This window comes from Pristiophorus japonicus, chromosome 8 (assembly GCF_044704955.1).
Source record: "Pristiophorus japonicus isolate sPriJap1 chromosome 8, sPriJap1.hap1, whole genome shotgun sequence".
Lineage (NCBI taxonomy): Eukaryota > Metazoa > Chordata > Chondrichthyes > Pristiophoridae > Pristiophorus > Pristiophorus japonicus.
In genome coordinates, this window is record NC_091984.1 from 61185071 (window position 1) to 61208373 (window position 23303).

A 23303-nucleotide genomic window follows, 5' to 3' on the forward strand; every position below is an offset into this window, starting at 1 on the left:
CTAGTGGGAATTGTGTACAGACAGTACTACTGATGTCAGGCTAACTCTAACCCTGATCCTAACCCGCCTTCTCTCTCCCTCCCTTCTTAAAAAGTGGTGTTACATTAGCTATCCTCATTACACATCACCCAGTCTAGGATGGCCAGCCCTCTAGTTGGCTCCTCGACATATTGGTCTAGAAAATCATCCCTAATACATTCCAGGAAATCCTCCTCCACCGCATTGCTACCAGTTTGGTTAGTCCAATCAATATGTAGATTAAAGTCGCCCATGATAACAGCTGTAGCTTTATTGCACGCATCCCTAATTTCTTGTTTGATGCTGAAGGAAATCGTTATTAGGCAGGAAATTGTGTTAAGGAAATCGATGGGATTGAAGGCCGATAAATCCCCGGGGCCCATTGGTGATCATTTTCTAACAGTCGATTGCTTCTGGATCAGCTCCTGTGGACTGAAGGGTAACTAATGTAACACCACTTTTTAAGAAGCGAGGGAGAGAGAAGGCGGGTTCGGATTAGGGTTAGCCTGACATCAGTAGTGGGGAAAATGTTGTAATCAATTATCAAAGATGAAATAGCAGCACATTTGGAAATCAGTGACGGGGTCGGTCCAAGTCAGCATGGATTTATGAAAGGGAAATCCTGCTTGACCAATCTTCTAGAATTTTTTGATGATGTAACTAGTAGAGTGGACAAGGGAGAACCAGTGGATGTGGTGTATTTGGACTTTAAAAAGGCTTTTGACAAGGTCTCACACAAGAGATTGGTGTGCAAAATTAAAGCACATGGTATTGGGGGTAATGTACTGACGTGGATCGAGAACTGGTTGGCAGACAGTAAGCAGAGAATTGGGATAAAGGGGTCCTTTTCAGAATGGCAGGCAGTGACTAGTGGGGTGCTGCAGGGCTCAGTGCTGGGACCCCAGCTATTTACAATATACAATAATTATTTGGATGAGGGAATTGAGTGTAATATCTCCAAGTTTACAGATGACACAAAGCTGAGAGGCATTGTGAGCTGTGAGGAGGACCCTAAAAGGCTGCAGGGTGACTTGGGCAGGTTAGGTGAGTGGGCAAATGCATAGCAGATGCAGTATAATGTAGATAAATGTGAGGTTATCCACTTTGGTGGCAAAAACACGAGAGCAGAATATTATCTGAATCGCGGCAGATTAAGAAAAGGGGAGGTGCAGCGAGACCTGGGTGTCATGGTACATCAGTCATTGAAAGTTGGCCTGCAGATACAACAGGCGGTAAAGAAGGCAAATGGTATGTTGGCCTTCATAGCTAGGGGATTTGAGTGTAGGAGCAGGGAGGTCTTACTGCAGTTGTATAGGGCCTTGGTGAAGTCTCACCTGGAATATTGTGTTCAGTTTTGGTCTCCTAATCTGAAGGACGTTCTTGCTATTGAGGGAGTGCAGCGAAGGTTCACCAGACTGATTCTCGGGATGGCAAGATTGACATATGAGGAGAGACTGGATCGACTGGGCCTGTATTCACTGGAGTTTAGAAGGATGAGAGGGGATCTCATAGAAACATATAAAATTCTGACAGGACTGGATAGGTTCAATGCAGGAAGAATGTTCCCGATGTTGGGGAAGTCGAGAACCAGGGGACATCGTTTAGGACTGAGATGAGGAGAAACTTCTTCACTCAGAGAGTTGTTAACTGTGGAATTCCCTACCGCAGAGAGTTGTTGATGCCAGTTCATTGGATATCTTCAAGGGGAGTTAGATATGGCACTTAGGGCTAAAGGGATCAAGGGGTATGGAGAGAAAGCTGGAAAGGGGTACTGAGGTGAATGATTAGCCATGATCTTATTGAATGGTGGTGCAGGCTTGAAGGGCCGAATGGCCTACTCCTGCACCTATTTTCTATGTTTCTATGTTTCGTGGCCAACAAGCTGGAAGGGAATGAGAACGCTGCCAAGCGAAGGGCGATCCTCCTCACCGTCTGCGGGGCAACAACCTATGGCCTCATGAAGAATCTTCTTGCTCCGGTGAAACCAACAACCAAATCGTATGAAGAACTGTGTACGCTGGTCCGGGAGCACCTAACTCCGAAGGAGAGTGTTCTGATGGCAAGGTATCGATTTTACACATGTCAGCGGTCTGAAGGCCAGGAAGTGGCAAGCTACGTTGCCAAACTAAGGCGCCTTGCAGGACATTGCGAATTCAATGGAATCCTGGAGCAAATGCTAAGAGACGTTTTTGTGCTTGGCATTGGCCATGAGATTATCTTTCGCAAACTATTGACTGTTGAAACACCGAACCTGAGGAAAACCATAACGATAGGCCAGGCATTTATGTCCACCAGCGATAACACCAAACAAATTTTGGCAAGTACTGTACACAAAGTAATGTCATTTTCAGGCAGGAATGCATATGGCAGAACATACACGCCTGCAGTTGCACGACCTCAGATGACTCAGAGTCCATCATCAAGCGTTAATGCGAGGCAATTAACACCTTGTTGGCGCTGCGGAGGTGATCATCGAGCCCATCAATGCCGCGTCAAACATTATGCGTGCAAAGGTTTGGGACACCTCCAGCGAATGTGCAGCTGAGCTGAAAACCCTACAAACTACCACATTGCAGAGGAAGACCGATTCATGGTGGATCAAACTGAACTGGAGACTCAAACAGAGGAGGCAGAAGTGTACGGGGTGCACACCTTCACCACGAAATGTCCACCGATCATGTTAAAAGTTGAACTGAACGGAATTCCAGTATCCATGGAATTGGAGATGGGTGCGAGTCAGTCCATCTTGAGCAAAAAGGTCTTCGACAAGCTATGGTGCAACAAGGCACACAGGCCCAAGCTGAGCCCTATTCATACCAAGCTGAGAACTTACACTAAAGAGCTAATCCCTGTAATTGGCAGCGCAGCAGTAAAAGTCTCCTATGATGGAGCGGTGCACGAACTACCACTATGGATTGTACCAGGAGATGGCCCCACACTGTTCGGCAGAAGCTGGCTGGGAAAAATCCGCTGGAACTGGGATGACATCCGAGCACTTTCCTCCGTCGACGATGCCTCATGTGCCCAGGTTCTGAGCAGCTTCCCGTCGTTGTTTGAGCCAGGCATCGGAAGTTTCTCGGGGGCGAAGGTGCAGATCCATTTGATTCCTGGTACACGACCCATCTACCACAAGGCACAGGCGGTGCTATATATGATGCGAGAGAAAGTGGAGATCGAGCTAGACAGGTTGCAATGAGAGAGCATCATCGCGCCGGTGGGGTTCTCCGAGTGGGCCAGTCCGATTGTTCCGGTTCTCAAGGGCAATGGCACGGTCAGAATTTGTGGGGACTATAAAGTAACGATTAACCGTTTTTTGCTGCAGGACCAGTACCCACTACCCAAGGCAGATGACCTATTTGCGATGCTGGCAGGAGGAAAGACGTTCACCAAGCTGGACCTGACCTTGGCCTACATGACGCAGGAACTGGTGGAATCTTCGAAAGGCTTCACCTACATCAACATGCACAAAGGTCTGTTCATCTACAATAGATGCCCGTTTTGGAATCGATCGGCTGCAACTATTTTTCAAAGGAACATGGAGAGTCTGCTAAAGTCGGTTCCATGCACCGTGGTTTTCCAGGATGACATATTGATCACAGGTCGGGACACCATCGAACACTTGCAGAACCTGGAAGAGGTTCGAAGTCGGCTAGATCGTGTGGGACTCAGGTTGAAATGCTCGCAGTGTGTTTTCCTGGCATCAGAGGTCGAGTTCTTAAGGAGAAGTATCGCGGCAGACGGCATCAGACCCACCGACGCCAAGACGGAGGCCATCAAGTACACGCGTGGACCATAGAACGTGACAGAGCTGCGGTCATTCCTGGGACTCGTCAATAATTTTAGTAATTTCCTACACGGGTTAAACACCTTGCTAGAACCTTTTCACGTGTTGCTATGCAAAGGAGATGACTAGGTATGGGGGAAATCACAAGAGACAGCTTTTGAGAAAGCCCAAAACCTGTTATGTTCCAACAAATTGCTTGTCCTGTATGTTCATTGTAAACGTTTAGTGCTAGCTTGTGTTGCGTCTCTGTATGGGGTCGGGTGTGTGTTACAACAAGCAAACGAATTGGGAATATTGCAAACGGTCGCTTATGTATCCAGCAGCTTGTCCAAGGCCGAAAGCGCCTACAGCATTATTGAAAAAGAAGCTCTGGCATGCATTTATGGGGTGAAAAAAATGCATCAGTATCTGTTTGGGCTTAAGCTCGAGTTAGAAACTGACCATAAGCCGCTCATATCGCTATTCTCTGAGAGCAAAGGGATTAACACCAATGCCTCTGCCCGCATCCAAAGATGGGCACTCACGCTGTCGGCATACAACTATAATCCGCCACAGACCGGTCACAGAGAACTGCGCTGATGCTCTCAGTCGGCTACCATTGCCCACCACCGGGGTGGAAATGGCACAGCCTGCAGACTTGCTCATGGTGATGGATGCATTTGAAAACGAAAAGTCACCTGTTACGGCCCGCCAGATCAGGACCTGTACCAGCCAGGATCCTTTACTGTCCCTTGTAAAAAATTGTGTTCTCCATGGGAACTGGTCCAGCGTCCCAGTGGAGACGAAGGAAGAGATCAAGCCGTTCCAGCGGCGTAAAGATGAAATGTCCATACAGGCGGACTGTCTTTCGTGGGGTAATTGAGTGGTTTTGCCCAAGAAAGGCAGGGAAACATACATACGTCACCTACACAGTACCTACCCAGGCATAGTAATGATAAAAGCTATAGCCCGATCCATGTGTGGTGGCCCGGCATCGACTCAGGCTTGGAGTCTTGCGAGCGCCAATGCAACACTTGCTCTCAACTGAGCAATGCACCCAGGGAGGCACCGCCAAGCTTGTGGTCATGGCCCTCCAAACCGTGGTGTAGGATCCACGTTGACTTCGCTGGCCCGTTTCTAGGCAAAATGTTCTTAGTTGTTGTAAATGCTTATTCAAAATGGATTGAGTGTGTAATAATGTCTGTAAACACATCCACCGCCACCATCGAAAATCTATGAGCCTTGTTTGCCATGCACGGCCTGTCTGATGTCTTTGTCAGTGACAATGGGCCATGCTTCACCAGCGCTGAACTCAAGGAATTCATGACCCGCAATGGGATCAAGCATGTCACATCTGCCCCATTCAAGCCCGCTAACCAACGGCCAAGCAGAACGGGCAGTCCAAACCATCAAGCAAAGCTTGAAATGCATGTCGGAAGGCTCCCTGCAGACCTGCCTGCCCCGAGTCCTGCTCAGCTACTGCACTAGACCACACTCGCTCACCGGGGTTCCCACAGCCGAGCTGCTCATGAAAAGGGAGCTCAAAACAAGGCTCACTCTAGTCTACCCTGATCTCCATGATCATGTCGAGGGTAGGTGGCATCAACAAAGCATGCACCATGATCGCGCAAATTTGTCATGCAATATTGAAGTCAATGACCCTGTATATGTACTCAACTATAGACATGGTCCCAAACGGCTTGCTGGCACCGACATAGCCAAAGAAGGGAGTAGGGTGTTTCAGGTCAAACTCGCAAATTGACTAACTTGCAGAAAGCATTTGGACCAAACCAAACTGCGATTCACAGACAGCCACGAGCAACCTGAAGAGGACACCACCAACTTCGACCCTCCGACACACACACAAGTGGCAACCGACATCACGGTTGACCACAAAGCTGAACTCTTCACCCCCAGCAGCCCAGCAAGGTCAACTGCGCAGCAGCCCAGCGAAGGCCCAACCAACTCACCTACACCTGCATTTGTACCGAGACGATTGACTAGGAAGCGGAAAGCCCCAGATCATCTCACCTTGTAAATAAGTGTCCTATTGACTTTGGGAGGGAGTGATGTTATGTATGTAACACCCTATAACCAGCATCCTACCGCCACCAGAGGGTGTATCTGTTGGAGTCCCAAGGGATCCCAGCATCCCGTGGGAGCACTGTATATAATCAAGCTTCCCATGCTGTACGAGCACTCTGAAGTTAAAATAAAGAGACCAAGGTCACACTTACTCAAGTCTACAGTACTCAATCACATTGCTTTATTCGAGACGTAACAATGCCCACCATTGATGTATGACCTGCACACCCAGCAGTGTGTCAGCCTTGTAAATAACACCAACATTTTTTCAGGCAAAGCGCTCATTGCTGAACTCCTGACACAAGGCTCTTGCAGCTATCATGCCACCATGGGCCCTTTCATGTGGCCGGGGGTATGGCTTCAGCATCAGTCTGATTGTCTGGGCCGATGTCAGTGTCTACCTCCTCGTTCTTCTCTTCCTCTATGTGGTGAGGTGGACTGTCAGACTCTTCAGGCAATTCTTGTCCCCTCCTGATACCCAAGTTATGTAGCATGGAGCACACCACCACGAATTGAGCTACCTGCTCAGGGTGGTATTGGAGTTTGCCTCCTGAGCGGTCCAGACATCTAGAGCGCTGCTAAAGCAATCCAATGGTTTTCTCCACGATATTGCAAGTGGCTCTGTGGCTCTCGTTGTATCGTCTCTCGGCCTCGGTGTGGGTGTCGTGCAGGGGGTCATTAGCCAGGTGGCGAGGCCATATCCTTTGTTACCAAGCATCCAGCATTGACATTGTGGCTGATTGTTAAACAAGTCCGATACAATGCTCTCACGCAGGATGTGAGCATCATGGATGCTGTCCGGAAATGTAGCATTCACTGCCATTATAATTTACTGGTGGTCGACAATGAGTTGGACGTTCAGCGAGTGGAATCCCTTGCGGTTCCTGAAAACCTCTGCATCCTGAAAAGGTGCCCGCATCGCGATGTGCGTACAGTCTATTGCTCCCTGCACCTTGGGGAAGTTTGCAATTCTGGAGAATCCTAGAGCCCTCTCAATCTGTGCCTCCCTGGTCATAGTGAAGCTGATCAAGTCCCTGCTGAGAGCGTACAGGGCTTCAGTGACCTGTCAAATGCAGCGATGTGTGGCATGCTGAGACAGACCGCAAATGTCGCCAACTGAGACTGTTGATTTCACCCATTCTGATGATTCTGCCCCAAAAAAGTGGGCGGGCGGTATTATGTTTTCCCGGCATTACGCACATGGGGAAAGTAACGCTTGCCGATAAATGTCTGTCAGTTTCCATTTTGTGGCTAAATGGGTGATATATGGGTGTTATATATCATTTCAGCGGTAAAATGGACATTAAGTGGGCGTTAAGCATGCAAAAAAAGTGGAAAATCTAGCCCCATTTGTTTTTCAGATGAATACCAAGCAATTATTTTTGCCAGCTGCTGCGTGATCTCACCACCAATCACATCCTGCCCTCCCCTCCCCTCTCAGCATTCCGAAGGGACCACTCCCTCCGCGACACCCTGGTCCACTCTGCAATCACGCCCAGCACCCCCTCCCCTTCCCATGGCACCTTCCCCTGCTAGCGCAGGAGATGCAACATCTGCCCTTTTACCTCCTCCCTTCCCGCTATCCAGGGCCCAAACTCTCCTTCCAGGTGAAACAGCGATTTACTTGTACTTCTTTCAATTTAGTATATTGTATTCGCTGCTCACGGTGTGGTCTCTTCTACATTGGTGAGACCAAACGTAGATTGGGTGACCGCTTTGCTGAGCACCTCCGTTCAGTCCGTAAGCATGACCCTGAACTTCCAGTCGCCTATCACTTTAATTCTCCACTCCACTCCCACTCTGACCTCTCCGTCCTCGGCCTCCTACACTGTCCCAATGAAGCTCAACGTAAGCTCGAGGAACAGCACCTCGTTTAGGCACTTTACAGCCTTTTGGACTCAACATCGAGTTCAACAATTTCAGACCATAACCTCTGCCCATATTTGGCTCCCTTCCACTCCCCCCCCCCCCCCCCCCCCCGCCGATCTTATGTTTTTTCTCTCTGTCGCCAATGGCAGCTGATCATTATTCCGCCATTCACACCCTATCTAACTTTTTCTAACTTCTGCTATTACCATTTCAAGTCGGCCCATCATCCCTTTTGTCTCTCTAATATCTCCCGCCTTCCATCCTATCACAGACCTTCACTTTTGTTCTTTCTTCCCCTCCCCCTTTCAGTGCTTATTAAGAATCTGTTCTTTTCAAATATTTGCCAGTTCTGACAAAGGGTCATCGACCTGAAACGTTAACTCTGTTTTTCTCTCCACAGATGCTGCCTGACTCGCTGAGATTTCCAGCATTTTCTGTTTTTATTTCAGATTCCAGCATCTGCAATATTTTGCTTTTGTTTGACCAAGCAATTATTGTTTCTTCTGGAGTATTTTCTTGAAACATTTGTAATTCTAAAATGGGCTTTTGAAGTAGTTAATTTGTACAACTATTAATGTAAATAGATGTTAGATACTCATTGAAAATAAACTAAGAAATTGGTAAATGTGTTCAAATGAAATTCTTCAACTGCTTTAATGACTGGGTTAATGACTATGTTAAAATAATCAACAGAAGACTTTTACCTGAATGTACAAATCAAGTTGCTACAATTCGTGCTCAACCTCTACCCCTTGTGCCTTTGCATGTTATTGAGTAGCGATCAGGATCAGGAACCTTGACTGATGTCTCCTTCTCCATGCTTAGAGTGCCTGGCTAATTGTAACACTCCTAATCCAGTCCGTCTAGATCAGCTAACTCAGCAATGTCCTGGGATCTTCCTGGACTACATGAGCTGAATTTTAATGGGGAAGGCGAGTTGGAAGCAGTGGGGAGGGACAAGCAGGGGGTGGGGGGAGGTCCAAAGCAGTCGGGAACCCAGGAGAATGGGTTTCCTGCAGGTCCTGCCGACTGTTACAGTGGGGCCTGGTTTGAATGGGAAGCCTCTGTTTCCCACCAGCAACCAGCCAGATTTAGAGGCTGGCTCTGGGTGGGTATACCCGCTCCAGGCTCATCAATATTCCCCTCTTAGCACTAGCGGGCTCCCTTCATGGCTCCAAGCACCTCTCAACAAAGCATGCTGTGCATAATGGATGAAACTGAACCCTGGGAAATGCATTTGGGGTGTTTGGGAGGGCTGGGTAGAAGTCCCATTCTGCCAGAACCCCGGCAAAAACTTTATGATTCATACATCACCAAAGTGAAAGCAACAATAGCTTTCGATCCATTGAAACAGGAAAGACCGGGTAAGCAGGATCATGACATTTTCTCTTCGGCTGGAAGTTTTACATCAAGTTAATCCAGCAAAACACACACTGTGAAGGTTTGAGATGATCAAAGCAACATGCTTGACTGCAAGGTTGAATAAGGGATCAGGTATTAAGATTCAAGACATTGAAGAGATGCGTTTAATCCGACAGAGTTATAAATACTGTCAGGATTAAATTCATCTCAATCTATCAATAAAATAATGTCCAGAATGGTTTTATACACCTCTTTGCAGAAATATCCTGCATGGAACTATCAAGGTGGTTTGATTGGTAAATGTCACAAACTGCCAAATCACATCTGCACTAGTTACTATTTGCAACATGTTAAGCCATCCAATAAACTGAAATTATAATCGTCCGAACCAAATTGTTTAACAACAGGATGTTAAGTACTGTATTTGAATTTGAATACTGGCCCAGAAATCCGTATGGAGTGTGTACGGACCTGGGAAGGCATCGCAAAAGCCGTTTTTCAGCGCACAATGCGCATGTGCTGAAAAACGGCTTTTCCGATCTGTTAAGCTGGAGCTTGACAGATCCTCCGCATCTCCACATCCAGGACATTTGCATGGCAAGATTGCGGTATTTACCCATATCTTGCCCAGCAGATGTCCTGAAAACTCTTGCACCTGGTAAAAGCCGGTGCAGAGCCTACTGTTACAGGCATAAGAGTTTTAAAATACACAAAAACATAATAAAATAAAATTTAAAAAGCACATTTTATTGTTAAAAACCCTCCCCACTACAGTAAGTTTATTTTAAACCATAATTAAAAAACTTTTTAAAAAAATTTGAAAAATATATATATTTTATAATACATAAGTAACTTTAATTTAAATTAATAAAAATATTTGATGTATTTTTTCTATTTTTTATTAGTGTTTGGGGTGCTTAGGGGATTTCTCAATCAACTTATGAAGTTCCCATTATTATGAATGAGAAAATACTGTGCTTTGATTGCCTGCCCAGAGCCATGTGACTGCAGCTCCAACCCTGCGGAAGTCCAGACGTGCACGTGCTGCAACGTACAGTCAGTGGACACCTCAGGACCGGGATCGCTTGTGGGCGTAGTAGGTTCAGGTAAGTGCACATCTTTTTTAACTTTTTTACCGGCGGGAAGCAGTCGACTGGGATTTCCAGGCCAATGAATCAAAACTTATTTCTACTGAAGAAAATACTGAGACTGCCCACTGAACAGAAAAACACATTTTAATACTTTGGGGTAGATCTTGGCTTTGTGTGATAGTTGGCAGCCCATTTTACATCTTTCCCGATTTTTATTTCCATTGACTTTAGTAAAGTTCGCTGAGTGCCTGTTTTAAATGTTTGCTGCAGAACTTCAGCCTTAAAGCTGCTCTGTCCAATTTTTGCAAGTTGGATTTTATTTGCTGTTTGGGAGTTGCTATTCTGAAATTTTTCCATTCATGTTAGGTCAATATTTTTTTTCTCTGTTTTTCTGTAATTCAGGATTCCTTTGGCACATTTAAAGTGCCCAATATATGGATCACGAAGGCTACCATTACATCAACTTTCAGATAGTCTTGGACCATGGGAAGGGAGTAAGGCTGGTAACTGTGAGGTATCCCAGCAGCAACCTTGATCCCTTCATCTTGTCATGCCAGCACAATTTGGAGAAGCAAGCAGAGTGGGCAATGTTGCTGGGAAACCAGGGCTATACTTTGGAATCCTGGCTAATAATACCGAAATGAACTCCCACATCAAGGCAGAGAGAAAGTTCAACAAAGTTCATGCCTTCACCAGAATTCTGGTGGGGTCCCTCTATACCCATTCACTTTCTGAATCGGGGTACTATGTTTGGAGCAGGCCAAGGTTCTACACCAAACAAAGCCTTAAAGCCAGAAAGTTACAATGGGGCCAAGGACCGAGCATATCCGTATTCCAGCCTAATTCTTGGGCCTCCACTGCACTCTCATCTGACTTATAACATAAGAAATAGGAGCAGGAGTAGGCCATTCGGCCCCTCGAGCCTGCTCTGCCATTCAATGAGATCATGGCTGATCTTCTATCTCAACTCCACTTTCCCGCAGGATTATGGCAAGTGTGTGCTAGAAGGTAAATAAGAACATAAGAACATAAGAAATAGGAGCAGGAGTAGGCCATATGGCCCCTTGAGTCTGCTCCGCCATTTAATACAATCATGGCTGATCCGATCATGGGGTCAGGTCCACTTCCCTGCCCGCTCCCATAACTACTTATCCCCTTATCATTTAAGTAACTGTCTATCTCTGTCTAAATTTATTCAATGACCCAGCTTCTACAACCCTTTGAGGCAGCGAATTCCAGATTTACAACTCTCTGAGAGAAGAAATTCCTCCTCATCTCAGTTTTAAATGGGCGGCCCCTTATTCTAAGATTATGCCCCCTAGTTCTAGTCTCCCCCATCAGTGGAAACATCCTCCCTGCATCCACCTTGTCAAGCACCCTCATAATCTTATACATTTCGATAAGATCACCTGAACGCCAATGTTTATAGGCCCAACCTACTCAACCTTTCCTCATAAGTCAACCCCCTCATCTCCGGAATCAACCTTGTGAACCTTCTCTGAACTGCCTCCAAAGCAAGTATATCCTTTCTTAAATATGGAAACCAAAACTGTACGCCATACTCCAGATCTATGACTTTACAGGGTCCAGAGTGCTTGAGGGGTGCTCAGCTGGTGAGACTGCTTCCTGCTCTTCCCTCCTGCCAGCATCATCATCTTGGGAGACTCCTACAGAAAGAGCAAGTCGCAGGGCCAATACAAGCAAGACCTGTTAGTCCCTGATTGAATGTAGAGTGCTGGCAAGAAGAAGTTGAAACAAACACTTACGCTGTTGGACTAACACAAAGCCACCAAGCTCTGCTTGGTGTGCAATACCCTCAATGGCCGACACACTAATTATTGGCAAGGCCTGGTCCTCAGGTTAGATGAGGTGGCAGAGGCTGGGTGCCACCAATCCGAGTTCTCTTCTGATGGTTGTGGTTAGCCGTCTCTTACACAAGTAGAGCAAACAGATGCTCTCAACTTCAGAATGTAAGACAAGTGGAGCTTGAAGCCCAGTTTAAGTTCCACTTGGTGTGAAAGGAAGAGTACAAAGTATGCAAGTAGTTTGGGAAGCATTGGAATTTCCAGGACACAGAGGGTACATCACCAAGATGTCCCAAATCTGTATAATAATGGTGATCATGCCATGGAAAAGCATTAATTTCATTTCCCCCGGCACAGCTCCAGTAGAAAACCTGGGCTGACGCAAGGACAAAATGATTGAATTTCTGCCCCTACTGTGCCAGGCAATTGCCTGTGGCACCATCATAAGGGAACAGAATTTCTGCTGCTTCATTTCCTGAGGCAGGTGTAACTTGCAAACCTTCCAATATTTGATGATACAACCTGAGAAATTACTGCCACCGGTATCACAGGAGGAAAGCTTAATTCCCTGATGTCTATTTTATTGCAAGTGTTAATCTGTTTATTTTACATGGGGTAATATCTCGGCTAAAATCAAGTCAGAGGAATGTCGTAAGAACATATTAAACGTTCATTCACTGATATCGCCAACAGTAATTTCTAGGTTACAATGGCCGGCTGAAATAAAGAGAAGGGGCTTCTGGTCAAGGTGATGGTAGGGGAGAGATTAAACAGGCTCACAGAGCAGACAATAAAAGAGGAGACTGGATACATTCTTGGCAGTTGTGGCAAGGGATAGAAGAGGATGGCTTTGTCCTGACAAGGGAAGGAACAGAGCAGATTTGACTAGGATTAGGGTAAAGAAGCATGAAACTGTAACTGGGCAAGAACAGTTTAGAAAAGAAAATTGGCAGGCTAATTGTGTACATGCATTTGTGGAGAGGAATGTTTTGTTTTATTTATCGACTGGCTCTCCTCGAACTATGATTTGGAGCCCGAGATTGCCTCGAGCTCGGACTGACCTGGAGAATCTCTGGCACAATCTGTGACAATGTATCTGTCTCCTGTTGTCATCAATAAAGTATGTTCAATCTTTCTTGGTGGAACAGTACTGGTAAGCCAAAAAATATAATTAGTCATGGATTGCGTAACTACTTTTTTGCCCTTGAAAGAAGAGTTTAACATTCTCAACATTGTGGAGACTTTGAGATAAAAGATCACACTGACAGAAAGTTTCAATTCTGAAAGAATAAACAATCCGTCTCTGAAATCTGGAGTAATGGTGAAATAACAATTTGCGAAGACTCTTTTTAAAATGTGTTTTACTGCTGGTTACAGACAGACCCTTTCATCAAGTATCCAAAAAAGTATTTAAAGTATAATTCCCTCATGCTATACTTAAAATACTAATAGTGTACCATGCTGTAAAGGAGTCAGACATCTTTTGTTTATTATTTTATAATAAAATAATTGATGTTTACTGCAAGTTATCTCCTGAAAGAGGAATAATGATAATTGCTCCAGATGTTTTGTAGACAGATGTGAAATACATTTTCAACATGTCCATGCCAAAAATGTATTGTTAGCATTTCAACTGGCAAACAGCAACATAGAACAGACAAAAGCTAACCACTACAGGACAGGCTTGCACTGTAAAAGTCTACTTTCTACACATTTTTAGTGATTAATATTATAACGTAGAATTCAAGTAATTTTTGGTTTCAAAAAAAATAATTCCAAGAATGATGTTAATGAAAAGAAAAGCTGAGAATAGTGAGGATACTTTCAGTGTAAAGTACAGAGTCACTCGAATGTTGAAAATAAGTAAAAGTTTTGAACAAGCTCTTAAACACTATTTATTATTTATAATATAAACCGTTTTGTGTTTTGAGGTTTCCTGAAGTGTTTTTTCCCCCGACCTCAGAACTTCCATTTCCAGTTATTTCCTATATGATTCTGAGTCACATTAAAGAGGGAAAGATGTTCATAGAATTGGAGCCGGGGCAGAAAAGTACAACTATTGGCACAGCAGGCACAACTATTCCCTTTGACGCCGAAGAGTTAGAAAACCTGCTGTGGAAGGTTCATCAAAGGAGGGTATCCCTGTTTGCAGCTGAGAACCATCCTCTCGCTGCTTTGAGAACGGTTGCCAACCAAGCCCATACAGTCACTGAGGTCCCTTGCACTTAGCTGTAAATGAGTAATGTGCTAGTTCCAGGAGGAAGTTGATAGTAACAGTTTCATTCATTGTTTCACACATTTCTTGTGGGGCCCAAACACTCTTTTGTTGTACTAAACTGAATGTCAGACTTCTTTTGCAGGTGGCGGTGGGACAACTAACAAATGCACAGGCTTCCAGCCCAAAGCATTCCTCTGCTCTATATACGTTTCTCAGTGCAGTCAACAGCCGTGGATGTAGAGGTTAGCTCTAATTTTCTTAAAAGACATCCATTCCCTCTCCCCTGTATTACTTCCTCTCCTAAAAATGTGCTGACCATGGACTGCTGCTTGCAGATGGCATCATAGCTTGTGTAAGAAGTGCGCTGTTCATTGTAACCTGACTGAATTTGATGTACCAGCATGCTTTGAGAGACTAAGAAGCCATGTTGCTGGACAAACGCTGTAAAGATAGAACTGCTGTGGTTTACAAATCTACGGTTGGGACAATCCACATGACCGAGAGTTCCGCAAAACAAACCTTTAATTTGATGTAAAATGATTGAACAATAGTCAACATGGTCTGAGACACATATGCATTGGGAGACCTGCCAAGTTTTGGGTATAAAGGACACAGTTAGAAAAACGCTTGGAGCTGCTGCAGAGAGTCGGGTGACTTGACCGGTTGCACAGGAAGAAGGGTTGACTAGTCATCGCCGAACTGGTCACTCGCTGGTGTTGGTACGTATGTACGCTTGTACTTGCTTATAATCATAGATTGATTTTAAGTAAAGAAAATTTACCCTGAAGTCTTTTGTCTCGAGTTGTCTGCGGGGTGATCTTATAGAAACATTTAAAATAATGAAAGGGATAGACAAGATAGAGGCAGAGAGGTGGTTTCCACTGGTCGGGGAGACTAGAACTAGGGGGCACAGCCTCAAAATATGGGGGAGCCAATTTAAAACCGAGTTGAGAAGGAATTTCTTCTCCCAGAGGATTGTGAATCTGTGGAATTCTCTGCCTAAGGAAGCAGTTGAGGCTAGCTCATTGAATGTATTCAAATCACAGATAGATAGATTTTTAACCAATAAGGGAATTAAGGGTTATGGGGAGCGGGCGGGCAAGTGGAGCTGAGTCCACGGCCAGATCAGCCATGATCTTGTTGAATGGCAGAGCAGGCTCGAGGGGCTAGATGGCCTATTCCTGTTCCTAATTCTTATGTTCTTATGTTCTTATGTTCCATTATGGGTCCGAACTCTATATACTGTTAGATGGAGGCAAGGTAGACACGTCTTACAGAGGTTCCTGGATAATGATCATTGACATACATAATGATATTTTGGTGATCAAGTACCAATTGAACATTAATTGAGTGTAAACTCTTCCTTCACATGCAGGCTCTAAGGTTGATATGAAGAACCCTGATGCCCACATGAGTGCTATTGGCAACACTTTACATTCAAGGGATTCCTACTATCTGGTGAATGCTCTGGGTCCTGAGTAGGGAAAGTGATGAAAATGTTGCTCACTGCACCAGTCACTTGCTTGATACAGTTGTGCACTCCAGACTGTCTGATGTGGCACATGCCCATGGGGTGGTTTGCAGGGATCCAGGAGCATGAAAGCTTCATGCCATGTTAGCCTTCAGTTCCACAGGAAGAGTTTTCCTTTTGCCACATATTGTCTACAGGTCAACCTGCAGGAGATGGTACAACTGCACGGCAGCCCTCTGAGGCAGGTCAACTCTGCCATGTCCAGGTACTTGAAGGGATATAAAACATGGGTTCCAGATGGTGACAGAGCACCTCAGTTGTTGTTCCTCCTCCCGTGACTTCTTTTCCTCATCTGAAACATCCAAAAAGAAAGTCTACATTCAGTACTTTGTGTGGTGTTGTTTCAAAACCTGCAGCAACCAAGAGTACTAAAGGAAAGTATTTTTCAGCAAGATAAAAATGGCAGACACATGAGGCAAAACACAACAACATTAATCAGAAAATTTAAAAAAAACAAATTCAGGTGAAAACAACAAGCAGCTATCTTTAAGAGGCCTATTTATGTAGGCCAAGCCCCAGGATTCCCAATGTCCCAAACTAAAATGGGCAAGAAGCATGGCAGAAGCAATGCTTCACCCACAGTCATGAATGAAGGTGAGAGACTTTATTTAAATTAAAATTAAATACAAATAAGAGACCCATGCATGCCAGCAGTATGGCTTAATTTTCCCATTAAAAAGATCACCAGTTGGGAAATCAGACTTCCCTAGAATTGGGCATGCACAGCTGCAGGACTGATTTCTCAATCTCGGCCCATTGCCCGACAGGCTGCGTTCCACCAATGGACTTCATAATCAGCAGTGATGCAACGTCCCCTCAGCACTAATTGTAGCACTCAACTACATGGCATCCATACACTTTCCACATGTAGCATGTAATCGTGCCCTCTGGACACTCACTGTTCCTTGGATAAGCATAGAAACACAAACGACCCATTTAACATGCCAAACCATTGCAATTTTCTTTTAAAAAAACATTGGAGACAAAATGTAGCTTCTCTGGAGGCGTCCACCCAATTCAAGACAGCCACATTCCACGGCAGTGAATCTCACCATAGCAACGCCTCATTGCCTAAGGTTCAGAATGTGGTGTCACAGTGAATTACTCCACCCTCTGCAGAAGTGAGTTCATCCTCAATATAATATTTTTGTTGAAAAGTAAGTAACCAGAATATGACTGACGCATGGCCTAAACACCATATATGATTTCTGACAATATTTATACCACACATGAATCTGATCGTTACCAATTTGTGATTTTGTTGGTAATTAACTGCACTGTCACCTTCACTTACAGCATCAGAGTCACTTGTCTTTTGTTTATTCTCATTTTCAACAAAAAAAAGAGTGTGAAGATTAAGTCGCTACAAGGGTCCTAAATTAAATGGTATTTGGTCAGTCTTCTGCTAGCTCCTAATGATTCAACAATATAAAACTGCTTATAATCTGGTACTAATTGGATAATCTCTCTGCCCAGGATGGCAGTCATGATTATAACTGGGTGGGAAATGGTACAATGGTGTTCTCTGAGGTTGGGGTCCATTGTTGGTTCACAGCAGTTTTCCCTTGCATCTTGCCCACACTATATCAGACTGGCAAATGTTTGATGGAGGGATACATAGAAAACAATAAGGAAGTGGGGTGATCTAATTGAGGTATTTAACAAAAGAAATGGAATTGATAGGGTAGATACAGAGAAACTATTTCCTCTGATGGGGGAATCCAGAACAAGAGGGCACCATCTTAATATTAGAGCCATGCCATTGAAGAGTGAAATCAGGAAGCACTTTTTCGCACAAAGGGTAGTGACATTCTGGAATTTTCTACCCTAAAAGGCTGTAGTTTCTGGGTCAATCAAAATTTTCAAGACTGATATATTTTTGATCGGTAAGGATATTAAGCGATACAGAACAAAGGCAAGTAAGTTGAGTTGACATACTACATGATCAATGAATGGCGGAATAGGCTAGAGGAGCTGAATGACCTACTCCTGTTCCTATTTTCCTATGAGGCTAATAACGTAGCGACACAGGAGATCCAGACCCTCCTGCAGGTACTCAGCCAGAAACTTAGAAGATCTTATTTGAATATGTCCTTGTGATTATGTACAAGGAATTTGCAGTTCATCCCAGAAACTCTGGAAGAGTCTTGCACGACCATACAGGGAGATCTGCAGACTTCCTCGCGAATTAGGGAGTGCTTACTGTGGCTCGGAGAGTCATGGCTGGGCTTACTTTCTTAGCTCATGAGCTCATTTCAAGGTGACTTCCGCCAGATCAGTCAGTCTGCCCCACTGCAACTCCATTGGAAGATCATGGGACTTAGAATTTCAGGCCTTTGTCTGCATGTCGAGTGTTGAATGTGCAGCGTCGGATGTGCAGTGTTCTTAATCTTAGTGTCTCTTTTTTAATAGGTCAAAGTGTTTTTTTTTAAGTTTTTGCATTTTCCCCAAGTTTCATCCATGAGGTGAGATTACTACTCTTATTGCTCTTAATAAGCAGCTCAAGGCCTTCATTAACAGTCCACCATCTTGCAAGTTACTTCAACATCTTTACATTTTCATCCCCAATTGCTCATAATTTCTCGTTCTGTTTACTTGCTACCTTTGAACCTTTGCTGAATTCTAAATTTAAAAGGAACAGCCTGGGGGACAGATATTCGTGCAGTGTAATTATTTGTACTGCACTTTTTTTGACAGACATGCGGAGGGGAGAGAGGGAACTCAGGGAAGACAGATCATGTTCTTCTAAACCCCTACAAGGGACATCGTTGGAGTGGATGATATCCAAAAGTTACGACACTGTCACTATTTACTTCATACCCAATAAACCTGTTAACAATCTGTACACAATGCCTGCTCATCTATGTTAGGGTTGGGGGAGAGGGAAGGATACACTTGCGCTGGGGTAAGGCACTTTGGCTGGGGGAGACATGCACTTGCGCTGGGGTACGGGACTTCAGCTGGGGGTGGGATGCACTTGGACTGGGTAGGGCACTTTGGCTGGCCCTTGCTGTCTTCTGGAGAGCTCTGTCCTCTGTCACTTCAGGAAATCAAAGTGGATCGTGTAGCGTATGCAGGCACCTTTAGTAATGACTCCACGAGGTATGATACTTAAACTGTGTATACCTGTAGTCCTTTATTTGCAGCTCCTGAGTGAGGACAACAAGCTGTGAGTTCCTTTTTATACTGGGTTACCTGACGTGTGCAGGTAACCCTTAGGTCTCCAGCAGCAGCACCCTCTGGTGTACAGGTAGGGTGTGAACAGTGTAAGGGTACATTCAGTGTGGCATAACAGTGTTATAGACATCACACAGTAAACAGGCATGCAGACACAACAATACTCCCCCCTAAGCATTTTTCATATCCTTCTTGTCATGACCAGGGGAGGTGATCATTGATGAGCTATGGGAGGTTGCAGTGAGGGTTGTGTGGTTGCCAGGTGTGACCCCTGTGATTGAGGCTGGCCTCGTGCGTTTCCCCTCCCTCACACACAAACCAAGTGGGTGTCACTGTTGTGGGATCCCTCGGTGGGGGGGGGGGGAGGTAGCCATGGCAACAGTGGGTGGTGTGTATACACTGTGATGTTGGTAGTTGTGGGGTGGTGGGCAGGGCCACAAGATTGGGTGGGCTCCTTGTCCACCGATAGGGATGAGGGTCAGGTCATCCCAGGGTTTGGCAGGGAAGCTGGAGGGTATTGGCCTCATGCTCCTGGTGTTGGCCCTAGTGGCCAGGGGCTGGTGCAGGTTGCCATTGGTGGTGGCTGGGCTGCCCATTGACCGCTGTCCCTGTAGTGGCTCTGCTCCCACTGCATGTGTGTGTGTCCTGCAAGCGGCATCACATTCATTCCAAAGGTCCAGGCTACATGGTCAGGTAGCCTGCTGGACCTGGGGGTCTCCCACAGGGGGATTCCATTGGCATTAGCATGGTCCCTGTAGGACCCAATGTCCTTTGGCAGTGTCCTACTGGTAAACATGACATCTTGGCTCTGATCACACATAGTCGAGCCTGCATTATACATTCTAGCATTTGCATCACTTTTGTGTGTCCTGGTTTCAACAGATATGGTTACATTAGGCATTTCACATTCTCTATTATTATTGTTAAGCATAATAAACTTGTTCTTAACCTTACTGACACCTGCATTAATCTCATTAGTCACATTAGTTAAACCAGCATCGCAATTTATTGTTACATTGCATACATTTTCATACTTGCATCCTTTAATCGCATCTTTAGCTTTAAAGTCCGTGTACTCAAATAGTTGGAACTTCTCCTTTAAATTTCTTTGGTTACCGGTCTCCTTTAAGGGAGCTTTCAAATCCGATTGGCCACTCGCTGTCATGTGATGCTCCTCCATGCTCACTCGTGGCATAAAGGCGGCCATTTTGATTACAAGTTTTTCTCCTCGTGGTGCTGCAGCCATTTCCTGCAGGAGGGCTGTGGTGGTCTTTTCTTCCACAGGGCCACTTCACCTGATGTGGACCCAGTTCATCCAATTCCTGCCCTGCAGCGTGGGACCGTTGCCAGCTACAATCCACAGGGGGAGTTTGTTCAACACGCCGCCCTGGGAGACCTGGACGTCTACGCTGCCAACGATTTGGATTTTACCTTTGGTATAGGTGAGCAGCTTTGCCTGGACAGGAGACAGTTTTGGTCGAGTGGCAGGATTCATCCACATTTTTTCAAAGGTCATTTGACTCATCACAGACTGGCTCGCCCCTGTGTCGATCTCCATGGAGACTGGGACACCATCGATGTCCACTTCCATCGTCCATGGAGAACTTTAGGTGGCGCAGGTAAAGATTCCATACTCTTCTTCCAGGGGTTGAGCAACTTCCTCTTCATCTGTGTCGGAGCCCGGTTGATCAGCCAGCTCATCAGAGATGCGGTGAGTAAAGCGTTTTCTGCACATTCTCTGAAGGTGCCCTTTCTCTTTGCAGCCTTTGCATGCATAGTCTTTGTAGTGGGACTGGTGGGCCCTGTGGTTTCCTCCACAATGCCAGCATGGGGCTAGCCGGTTTGCCCATGTGGCGGACTCAGGGTTGTGGGACTCGGGGCAGCGTTTCTGCCCTTAGAAGTATCAATGCGGTGCACAGCTCTCGTCGGTTTAGAGTCCCTTAGTGCTTCATTTAGGTGGTCGCCAAAGTCGCACGGTGCAGCCAGTCTCCTTAAGTGTTCCAATCTTTCTACAAAAGCGTCTCAATCTTCCCCGTTGGTAAATTGCTGAAAGATGCTGAGATTCGACATGTTGAGCGTGTAGTTCGTAACCTCGTATTCCCGTTGACAGTTGTAGCGTATGCAGGCACCTTTAGTAATGACTCCACGAGGTATGATACTTAAACTGTGTAGACTTGTAGTCCTTTATTTGCAGCTCCTGAGTGAGGACAACAAGCTGTGAGTTCCTTTTTATACTGGGTTACCTGCCGTGTGCAGGTAACCCTTAGGTCTCCAGCAGCAGCACCCTCTGGTGTACAGGCAAGATGTGTACAGTATAAGGGTACATTCAGTGTGGCATAACAGTGTTACAGACATCACACAGTAAACAGGCATGCCTACACAACAGATCGAGTTACAATTTGCAAAGTCAGTGAGACCTTGGAATGGGCGGTTCCAGTTATACATTGCTGTGGAACTCAGAATGTGGCTTATCCTCCAAGCGGTGGGGGGGGGGGGGAGGCAATCATAGACAGAGGGTGGAGCATGGTGGCCATTTTTGCAGTACAAATAAGCACATCCTATTTTGTGTAAAATTTCCCCTGCATGGCATCATGAGTTTTGTTCCAGTGACATCATGAACTTGAGATAGAAAAGAGCTGAAGGGATGTCTAGTTCTTTTCAAACCAAAGAAAAATGTGTTAACAAATTCATGGGAAATACTGGTCTGTGTAAACCTTCATGAATATATTGACCATGTCACTGCATAATAATCAGAGGAATTCTTACTGACACGTTTAAATCATTTGCACAGGACTCTATTTTGCCTTATTAGACAACAGTGTGAGGAGGGAGTATAACTGCACACTATCCACACACACTGCTCTGAAAACCCATACCACTGCACTATCACTATATTTCATTTTGCAAGATGAGCCAGACAGTAAGTAAGCTTTCTGTTACAATATTTTTCTTTCTTGTGCAATATCTGTGTGTGTTGTCATCTGTAAAAAGCAGGAATGGTGGCTATAGAAACCAACCCAGCAGCCATAGAAAGAAAAGAAATGCCTCTCTGAGATCGATCACACAGCTGTGGCCAACTATCTCTTGCTCGAGGATGGGTTTTTCAGTAAATTGCTGAATTAACTTATTGAATATTCTGATGCCACTCTTCAAATTCGGCTTCCAAGCCTCTGAGACCTGTATTGTTTCCAAAATAAGTGGAGATAAATAGCTGCTCATATTTGGACCAGATTGCAGGATCTTCCAATGTTGAATCCAAGCACTGTGTCCAATATTTTATTCATGCTGGTTACAAAAAATACAGTTCTGTCTGTATTTTGTTCCTTATGTTCCATTTATCGAAAGATGCAACTATCTAAAAGTTTGAGATCATCACTATTTAGAGATCACTTCAAAATGGCGTGAGTTTTTTTAAAAAGAGAAATAAAGCAGTCATTTCATGTCGGATTCTTCTGCATGGGTAAGAAATAGGATAAGAAATAGGCTGAAGGATCCATACTGGTGGGAGGGACTAGTCGCAGCCTTACACGTTTACATAAGAAGTTAACATTGTTAATGTGGACATCAGAATTTATAATGGAAACATAATTTAAAAAGAACAGAATTAATTTTGTGCAAATATGATCTCCACTAATGTTGTTATGCGTGGCTCAGTGGATAGCACTCCCACCTCTCAGTTAGAAGGTTGTGGGTTCAAGTCTCACTTCAGAGACTTGAGCATAAAATCTAGGCTGATTCTTCAGTGACGTACTGAAGGAGTGCTGCACTGGCAGGGCTCCCGTCTTTCGGATGAGACGTTGAACTGAAAGTACAGCTAAAATCTAGGCCGCGGTATGTCATCATCATCATAGGCGGTCCCTCAAACGAGGATGACTTGCTTCCACATGAGTTCACCAATGGTTCAATAAAGGACCCGATGTTCCAATCCTGAACTCCAATTGAGGGGGTGGAAGATGCCTGTGCATAGATTTTTTTAACGTGTGTTGCACACCAGCTACCACATGGGCTTGACAAAGCTAGGCCTTTATCCAGTGGCAAGGGTTAACCAGGACGACTGGAGACCTGCTCTGCTGCACGAAACTCATGTGCACACATATCGCAGTGTGGGCTGGCCCGTGCTGCCCCTCGGCACTCGGCTTTTCTGGGCCTCGTGCCCTCATTCACCGCACCTCAGCCACGATCTCTCACCACAAACATTCGCTGCACCTCCGCCACGATCCCTCACCGCTCCTCCGCCACAAAAACACTTGCCGCACCTCAGCCACGATCTCCCACCACACCTTCGCACCAAACATTCGCCGAACCTCTGTCACGATCACCCACCAAATCTCAGCCACGATCCCTCATCACTCCTCCGCCCCGATCACTCGTCGCTAGTCCGCCA